The sequence below is a fragment of the Manacus vitellinus genome, unplaced genomic scaffold (genome assembly GCF_001715985.3).
Source record: "Manacus vitellinus isolate BGI_N305 unplaced genomic scaffold, ASM171598v3 scaffold_31_pilon, whole genome shotgun sequence".
In the NCBI taxonomy this organism is placed as follows: domain Eukaryota; kingdom Metazoa; phylum Chordata; class Aves; order Passeriformes; family Pipridae; genus Manacus; species Manacus vitellinus.
The window spans coordinates 524784-534586 of NW_021940379.1; the positions used below are offsets into that span (position 1 = coordinate 524784).

Here is a 9803-nt window from a genome sequence, read left to right on the forward strand (position 1 = left end):
CCCCCCCCCCCCGTAAGAGATCCGTTTTATAGATTCAAGGACAGCTCTCTCCAAGAGAAGAAGGGACGTTGCCAAGATACCAGATGCGGTTCCATTCAAGACCACTCATAGGAGCAATTCAAGATGAAATCAAATTAGATGTGTTGGTTATACATAGTGCAGCCTGCTTGGGATACTAAATGACAGAGTTTGCCAATAATTAAGTGAAATCTCAGAGATGATGAGTCCCCAGAGCTCTCTAGGTTATGTCGGTCTAATTCTAAGTGTCATCATTATAGCAGCAGAGCAAAATACTCTGCATAGGCCATAGAGCTGGAATTTTTACTGTGGATATTAACTTTTCACAGTCAGTGCTACAGGGCAGTACTGAGCTTCATTACATGTCTTCTGCTATTACACTTGCTTAACCTTTCCCTGTTATAAAGCTCCTGAAACCTGACTCCCACTTAATAATTGATAGTTAGCACTTACTATCCATAGTGGTATTCATATTCAAAGCACTTTACTAAGAGCTCATTAATGTCTCTGGACCCCCTCCCCCTTAAGGTGTCCGGGACAATTACCCTAATTTCGCAGAAAGGGAAACTGAGGCAGAAAGGTTGTGCCTCAGCCTGGGGCTGGAGGGCAGTGTTACAGTCAGCACTAATGCTCAGGGGCTTCCTTACTGGGGAACTGGCTGAGCTTCTGATGGTAGGAAACAGGTTGTTCTCAAATTTAGTGTGGGGATGGAGTGCAAGGAGCCTTCCTCCAGTCCTGCAGAACTGCCCCCGGGAGCTGCTGAGCATTCCCACTGCCTGCAGGTAGCGAGGAGCCGGAGCAGCCTTTGTGAGCCCCTCTGCAGGTCTGCCTGGGTGGTTCTTGTGCAGGGAGGAGGCTGGAGGATTCTGAACAGGTGGAAAAAGTGCCACTGAGTATATTGTCCTGCAGCTTGAGCCTCCTTGGCAGCCTGCCTGGAGACCACTTGGCACTGCTCCTGTCTTTGCCTACTCCACCCTTACAGGCAGGGCGAGCAGGTCTGCTTAGGGACCACAGTGGCCTCACTTTGCACAATGATGCAGAGCATGAGACAGGCCAGGATAAGACCCAAGTGTTTCCAAAATGTGCTCCTAAGGAGACCATCCTCTACAGCCCTCTCACAGCAGGACTAAGCCCTGATGGAATCAGTTTGCCAGGAGTTTTAGTGTCTTAATGGAGCCCACTTCATTGTTACCCTTTGCTTTGCTACCAGAAAACTGAACATCACAGCCATGTTCAGAAGAGGAATGACTATTTCCAGCTTTGCAAGCATTCACTTCTGATGAAATCCTGTTGCACTGAATTTGTGAATCTGAGAGGTCACTGGCTGAACTCCTGAAGAACAGGAGCTGATTTAAAAAGAAATAACCTAAATATTAAAAAGAAAGGGAGGGCAGATATAAAAAAGTCAGTCTGAAGGTAAGACTTTCAGGAAGGGCTTGCTCCAAATGTAGCACTTGCTCTGTATAAAGGAAGGGAAAAGTTTTGGGGACTGAAGCCTTGGGGACCGTGGCATCAACGTTGGTTTAGCCACCAGCACCACACAGGAAGGCAAAATCTGCATTCCATTAGCCCAGGCTACAGTAATAAAGGTGTCAGGGGTAGGACTAAACCCTGATTCCCTAGTGCTGTGGTACCTCCACTGGCCCCATTTGGCCCTGGTTCCAGACACTTCCCTGTGCTCCCTGTTTCCTGCAGCCCTGGCCACCTTCCCCCTGACACCTCACTGTTCCTTGAGGTCTGCAGAGCTCAGCCTGCTCCTGAGAGAGGGACAGTGCAAGGGCACATGGGTTCATTCACAATGGAAAACAGCATCCTCAAGATGACTAGGAGGAAGTTATAAAATTTATAGAAAGTTCTGATAAAGATCTTGGATAGATATTTTCATACTGCTAAAAGATTCAAACCTAAGAGGCTTTTAATTAGAGACTGGGGCACTCAGAGCTATCTTACCAAAGAGGTAATAAAATTATTGACTAAATCACTAACAAAGGCAACTGAAGCAAGGAGTTTAAATGATTTCCAGAGACTGTTCTCCAAGTGAAGGTTATAGTGAGAGAGCCAGCAGTGCAATTAAACCAAATGAGGTCAAGCATGTTGGGCCTTAAGGCCTCTGCCTGCTCCTCAGATTTCTTTTGTTCTTATAATTCAATTATAAAGACCCCCCCTCAAGGACCATTTAACTGTCTCGTAAACCAGTTTGTAAACTTTTTTATTTTTCTGTAAATTGTCTCCTAAAAGTGGCTTTCAGCATTTCAGGCCTGATGGAGCGTTCAGGGGCTTCACTGTGCCTTTTGTTCTCATTTGTGCATCACATGCCTGTGGATGTTCATACATCTCCCAAAGCATCCTCAGCCCATGCAAAACATCCATGGCTGGAGGTGGCCGTGGATAAAAACTGTGCTGGAGAGCTGGAACAACTGTGATTGTTCTGTCTGTCCTTCTCCCTTGCTCCATCCCCTTCCCCTCCCCAGCCTTTCTTTATCCTGTTTCTATGTGAGTCAGAAAGAGGGTAACTTGTGTGTGTGTGTGCCTAATTTCCTGCCCACTAGGTCATGTATCCCAATCCTTAACATCACAAATGAGCAGGGAAGTCTGCTGGCCAGCAGATGCCTATGCAGATCCATTCACGTGGAATTAAACACTTTTAAGGTGTAGGGACTTTTTCTTCTTTTTACCTTTTTTTTTTTTTTGGTAGAAATACAATTGTAGAACAGGGTTAGGTGGAAGTTGGGGAGCTTCCAAGTGCAAAAGTTTTGCAGACTGCAGTTCTGCTGTTGACATTGTCCACTGACCATAAGGGTAGCTCCTGTAATTTGGAGATCTTGTAGGACTCTGTCTCATGGTGCAATTTTTTCCGTTTAAAGGGGCAAAACACAATTATTTACTCCTTTCAAGAAAGAGAGCATTTCAAGAATGAAACCGTTCCTCATTCGCCCATGGGAAGAGGACAGAAGTCCAGAAGTGATTACAAATTTTTCTAAGCAGTTTAAACACAAAACTTCTGCTCATATTATGGCTTTAGGAGCTTATGTGATTCAAGGGTCTTGGGTTCCTGTTTGCATCAGGAGGGGCTTTGATGCCTTTGTAAATCAGGCCCAGAGTGGCTGTCTTTAAATGAGCCACAAGTGAGAGCATAGAAATGTTCCCAGAAATGTTCCCTTGTAAAAATTCAGACCCACAAGTGGCAGCATCCTGCCTGTCCTGTGAAATTCCAAGGGACAGATTTTTGCTTGGAGATGAATCAAATGCTACAAGTGACTGTTGTAGCAGGAAGAGAAATACTTATTCTTCCTCTCTATTTCTATTTAATTACAGCTAAGATAGTTTGGTTGAGACATTGGAAGTAGGACTGACAGCTCTGCTTTCTCGGGAAAAAAAGAGAAAGCAAGTATCTCTGAGGTCCTGCAGAGACAGTGTGATCTGTTCCCTCACTGCGTCTCAGCAGGAGCTGGGCAGCTCCATGGTCTGAAATCTGTCAGATTTTGCTCTGTGGGTCCTCACAGATTTGCCAACCTCTGTTTCTAAAACTGTACAAGAGCAGGGTTTAATGGGGTGACCCCTCATCTCCTGGAGAGAGGAATACTTGCCCTGTTAGCAGCAATACTGAAATAACCACTGGTGTTAGAGATGAACCCAGAACTCACTCTGTGACTGATCCCTCTTACAAGGTTCACATCTTTCTCAGTTCATTAAAACCTTGTGCCTCCTTTCCCAAAGGAAAGAAATGTCAATACATGAAAGAGGAAGATAAGCTGATGCTACATCCAGGTTGCAGAGCTGGAGATTTTGCTGGGGTAAGGTGCCTGTATTGGTGCTAACTCAGCCACATTGCACAGAGACAGTACAGCAGTCTCATTTCACTGGTCACATGCATAAATTAATGTAATTATCTTTATTAAAATATATCCCAAAGTATTGCCTGTTGCTAACCTGTCACATTGCAGATGTGGCTGATGATTGTACCGTGGTGGCATCGTGGAGCACAATGCCCAGGTCAGTTCTCTTCAGTCATGGGACACAGGTTTACTAGTATGAGTCTGAAGTAGCTGCAAGCCCAGTGGCACTTCCTGGTTGGCAAAGGAGATTTTAGCTGAGAAAGTCCTTTCATTACTGTAAAAAATTAATGCAAAATGTCAAATATTTCACACCCAAGTCGATACTGGCAAAATTCCAGAAATATTCTGGTTTCGCTTGGGGTGTGAATATAGTTGATCATCTGTAATTCAGAAGCTTTTATTTCAAAGGAGAGACAGAGTGTTGCAATAGACTGTGAAGTGATAAATATCAACTGTGCCACTTCTCTCCCAAAAGGGATTTCCCACAGTTCTATAGTGATATACAGTTCAAAAGGCCATACTGAGATTTATAGAGCTATACATTCAAAAAATGGTATCCGAGGCCCTTTGCTCAGCCAAAGTAGATTTGACTTGCAGCCTTCACAGTTCTGCACGACTCAGAAAGCAGCCACAGGTCCAGGGTGCCAGCAGGCCCCAGTGATTAGTGAATGTGTGGCAGCTGGGTCACTCAGATTTGGACAGGCAGTTAATCCAGTGAGTCCTCACTTGTGTGGCTGGATGTTGTGGAAGCTTTCAAATGTACTTGGCCAGGAGAGCTGGTCACTTTGGAGTAGAAGGACAGAAATGAATTTAAATCAAGAGAGAGAGAGCAGCTGATGACAGCAGTGAATTTGGCCGTCTCCATGCATGTATTATTACTACAAACTGCTCTCTTTTTCTTCTTTTCTATTCTGTTCTATTCCTGCCTATTCTACTCTAATCTCACTGCACTTAAAGCCTCACCCACATTCTAACCCACTTGCAGAGCAATAGCTTTTGTCTTTTAATGTTCACTGAATGCCCCAAAATGCTTTCTCTGAAGACAGTAGAAAAGTCTCCACTGATTTTATTGGGGATATTGTTGGGCCCTAAATGAAGTGAATTGATGCTGAAAGATTCATTCCATTATAACCTTAACAGGGTTGTTTGTGCTGAAGCCTCTGGATGAAGCACCATCTCTGAGCCATGTCCTGAAGTCATTGCCCAGTTTACTCTCATTCAGAGATCAATGGAAGCTTTGATCAAATAAGAACTGAGCAAGGACTGCTGGAGTTGTTCTAACCTAATGTACCTGCTCTGTATTTGAAAATGCAAACCTCTCACAACTTTTCACAACTTTAAAAGCGTATAGGAATTTTGAAAATACTACATTTAAATCCATTACCAACCTGAAAGCTATTCTAGTCATAGTTTCAATATTAAAAATGTTCTGGAAATGCAGAGGTTCTGAAAGTAGGTGTCATCCACCACACATCTTTATTTAAGTATTTTGTTATAGGAAACAACCAGATGCTGGGGGGAGGTCAGGTTAAAGCTATTTGACATCCATTATAGAATTCCTGTAAAGAGATGTGGAGGAAAACGGGTAAGTCAGCACAGCAAGAAACAATTCCAAAGTGTCCAAATTCCAGTGAGTTAGTTTCTGTTTGGTAAACAAATAATAACACTCTGAACCTACTATGAATAACACGATTAAATTAATTCTTACTTCTTGACTCTCAGGTTTATTAATTCAGTTCTCTGGGTTATTTTCAGTTCATGTGTTTAGGACTTGATACCCAGAACAGCTGAGCATCACCAGCAGCGAGAGGTTTTCATCTCTTCACAGTTTTCATCTTAGTTTATTTTTGAATGCTGCCATATTTTCAGCATCCAACAGAATTCCCATTCTTTTAGGGGTTTTGAAAAGCTTGGTGATGCTCCAGCATCCTGTTTTCTAACATAATAAATTAAGACTGCTGCGAAAACTCCAAAGCAATAAGAGAGTTGATGTTTGAAATTGTGCTTAGAAAAAGACATTTTAGAGACACGTGTCACCCTCAAACCCACAGTGAGCAATGCTTTGTCTGCAGCTGGCAGAAAAATGAGAGGATCTGATTATTTTGTGAGAGTGTCAGTGTTATGCCACTCCACCTCTCACATATCTGTTGGCTTGGCTGATCTGTTCTGATTGTGCCCTATCAGAATCACAAAGACACCGTGTTTACAACACAAGAGTGACACCACTTGAAAGCACACACACTGATGTTGGGAATAATGCATAAAATGGTTACTGCCATAAAATTGAGTTTATTCCCACTTCTCAGTAGCAAGCATTTGTAAAAAGTACTTTCAAAAATTCTATCAAGCAGCTCTACTTTTAGAGTGGCTCTGTACATTTGAAACTGGTAATTGAAATAAAAATGAAATTTCTTAGAAAATTTACTTTACAAAAGAAGTTTGGCATTTTTGTTCAGGGGTATGTTTATTAAAAGCCCTTCAGACAAATACCAAGAACCAAACATTGCAGGATAAATCATATTGGGGACAGATGAAAAATGTGCAAGGATTAAAACCAATTTGCCCCTTTTCCAGGCACTGAGGATGAATCCTGGCCTGACTGAACTTGCAAGTAACAGGCCCCTGGATTTCAATGAGATAATAATTTGATCCATGCGATTGCTTCTGTCTTTTTCTTTGATATTGCTGTAGTTGCCACTTCTTCTTTAATCCAAAACAACTGAGATAGAAAGGAAAAGCCACATGTTTTTATAAGAAAAGGGCAATACATAACGTTAAAAAAATGTTTCATCAAAGGTGCAACCATTTAAAATGCAAAACAGATACTACAGAGGTGACAAATTCAAGTTCTTAGTGTTTTTATTTAAGATCTTTCAAGTATTCATTTGCCAGGAATACTTGTTTAATTTTTTTAATGTATTCAGTTAACCATATTCAGTTCTCTTTTATGTCCACTTCTCATGAATCATTTGACAGATGGACTTCTACAAGCACATCCCTTTGGGAAAAGTAAATTTGAAGTCATAATAAGAACATAAGACATGCCACAGTGGATCAGAGCAAAGGTCCATCTAGTCCATACCCCAAACCTGTCAGTAGCCAAGAGCAGTATATTAGATTTTAACAGTAATAACTTTGATCTTTCAGTGAGTATTAAGTTGGTGATGACTAAGCAGAAAATGAAAGGAAATCCCAAGGGCAGAGCATTCCAAAAGTCAGGCGAAACAGCAAGTGAGGCCACGTCTCCCTGTGCCTGAAGGGTCTGTGTCTCACAGGGAACAGGCACCAGGCTGAGCAGGCCCAGCTCAGGGTACTATGGGGAATTAGGGCCAGTTGTTCTGCTGCAAAATGGAATGTGTCAATAAACTCCAGCAACATGGAGGGGACAGAAATGGCTGGAGGAGGGAAGAATGCAGGGTGGACACTGGGAGGTCAGGGCTGGGGGCAGCTTCATGCTGACAGGGGTAAGTAGTTCTACCAAAAGGGATGGTTTGGGATTAGGAACTTGGCCTTGCACATGGTACATTGGCAGTGCCTGAACCCTGTTCTCTCATTTCCAGAGTCAGAGCTCCATTTGTTCCAGTGAGATTGTAGTTAAAAGTTCTCAGGATTTCGCTCATCTTTAATTGCTGCTGTCTCAATTAAATTGCATCTGTGATAACAACAGCCCTCCTGGAGCCCCAAAAGGAACTTGAACACACTGTGAGTAAATTAAATAATTGTGTAAATTATAAAGTTTTTATCTACTGGTTATTGCATTAAAAACTACATATAGAGTACATACTTTTTATACCCTTCCTACTTTAGAGAATCTTATAAAAAAGGTGTTTAGCCTGCCAAAAATCTACAAGGATCACTGATAATTTGTTGATCAGCATTAGGTTCATTAAATCTATGCACTTCATTATCTGATTAATTCAGAGGCAGGTTTGTAATCAGAGATGAAATGTTTAAGATTCTACAGCTTTGGCCTCCACAGCCTCCTGCAGCTCATTAGAAAAGCTAATCAGATTGAATTTTCCACCATGCTGTTTATTGTAGCCCTAATGGAAGACAATCACTTTAAAATTACACACTTAGCAGGTAATTTCTAAAAGCCATAAGCTAAGGAAGCTCTGTTCTCCCTGGGCTCTTTGTCTTTCCTTATTAGGGTAAGGTAAGCAACGGAGAATTCTGTTAGAATTTGGAGAGGTACTTTGCAATACTGAATGCAATATAAAAGCTGCTGAAAAAATATTTTTGTCCTTACCATGTTTATTGACACCTGGGACCCCTTTCAGGGATGGTCAGTAATGTGTGATGAGTTTGATTTAATACTCAGAGGCATTTCCTATGTTGTGATTTTATTCTTTGAAGAATTGAGAACTTCCTTCATGTCCTTTTATCTTAAGATGAATAGCATTATTAAAAAAACAGAACAACTTTTTGATCTTGGGGTTTCACAGATCAGTTATAAACACTGTTGTGCTTGAGCTTTCTGAACTAAGTCACTAGTGTGATCTGAAGGAAAATTATGACAATGTTTAGTATGAAGAACCAGAAATTAAGGTGACTTAAAGTAGAGAGTATTCTTAAATTTTTAATAATAGAATTTCTGTGAATTATGAGAAATGACAACAGAAGTTGACGTTCCCCTCTTGCACTAGCAGTGTTCCTGCCACTGCTCTGTTTTTCTGAAGGGTAACTGAATTGGGGAATGCAGCAGGGACAGCCAACACCCAAGTGAGAAAAACTGTCATTCCACTTGTTGTGGAAAAGATCCTTTCAGTAAAGCAGGTATGAAGAACCTTGGACTGAGAGCCTGATCCAAGGTGGCAGAACAATTCCTCTGGCCCGCTTTACTGCTTTTTCCATCATATGGACAAAAGTCCATTTGTGCTTTGACTGTCATCTGTGTTAGTCTCTTATTTTAATACGTGAAAGGATGGGCTTTCCTGTGACTTATTGTAAGTAGATCCCAATGTAAACCTTCCCTGCCAAACCACGTTCATCACATCTCTACCTACTGGCAATAAAGGGTAAAGGCATATCCACAGAACACCATGAAGACGGTGCATACCTAATACAGATGAATCCTTTTGCCACTCAGCATGCTCTAAATTTGCCAGCCTGAAGGGCTGGATCCTACTTTTGGGATCTGTCTTCTTTCCACGGGCCTGACTCTACAAAAAACCAGCAAGTTGCTAATGCCAGCTGTGATTCCTCCTTCTGCATGGCTGTGACAGCTTGAACAGTGAGCACCAGTGGTGTTTGGGTCACAGGAATGAAATGTGCTGTGCAGCAAAGGTCAGGGGTGAAGTCATAGCAAAGTATATCTCCTTCAGGGGATGACACCCCTGCCTTTTGTTGGTTAGAATGATATTGGGGGGGTGAAATACTGGATTTATAAAAATAGACTTGGGTTAATGCTATGTTATTCCATAGGATCTGCTCCATCAAACTGAGCTAAGAGAAGGGAAGGGCACCCGTTGGTGCATCCAGCCCGTGTCGGCCTCGCTCTAAAAGAGTATTTCTTGCAGTGGGGAAAAGTGAGTGTTTGGTTTCCATTTCATGGGGTTACCCTGTGACCACCCTGTGGACTGCTGGGTGTGTGTCTGGCGGAGCCCTCATCTACCTGTCCTTCTGCAGACCGGGGTTCTCAAAGGGCTGAATTCCCCCCGTGCTCACCAGTCATAGCCCGTACGGTACGGAAGTTTAGTTTCGAGGGCACAGGTATAGACAAATCCTCAGCTTAGGAGTCTGGGTGACTTTTCTCTCATTTTGTGCAGGAAGTGTTATTTATTTTTACTTTTCCCCCGGTGCCAGTGGCCGCGGTCGCGCTGAAACCCAAGCGCCTGTCCCATGCCCCCCAGGATCACCGGACAACAACATGGCGGCCGCCATGGTCCGGGCAACGTGGCGCCCCCCTATGCATGTACCGTACAACAAAATGGCGGCCTCCAGGCTCAC

The 9803-nt window shown here is 42.7% G+C and overlaps 1 long non-coding RNA gene across 1 annotated transcript in view; it reads left to right on the top strand.

Moving 5' to 3' along the window:
- Positions 1 to 7545, top strand: part of LOC108640356 — a 64033-nt gene extending 56488 nt beyond the window's left edge. The window contains exon 3 of the long non-coding RNA XR_001921124.1: positions 7415 to 7545. This is a non-coding gene — a long non-coding RNA (uncharacterized LOC108640356). The remainder of the gene's footprint in view (positions 1 to 7414) is intronic.
- Positions 7546 to 9803: the final 2258 nt, after the last annotated feature.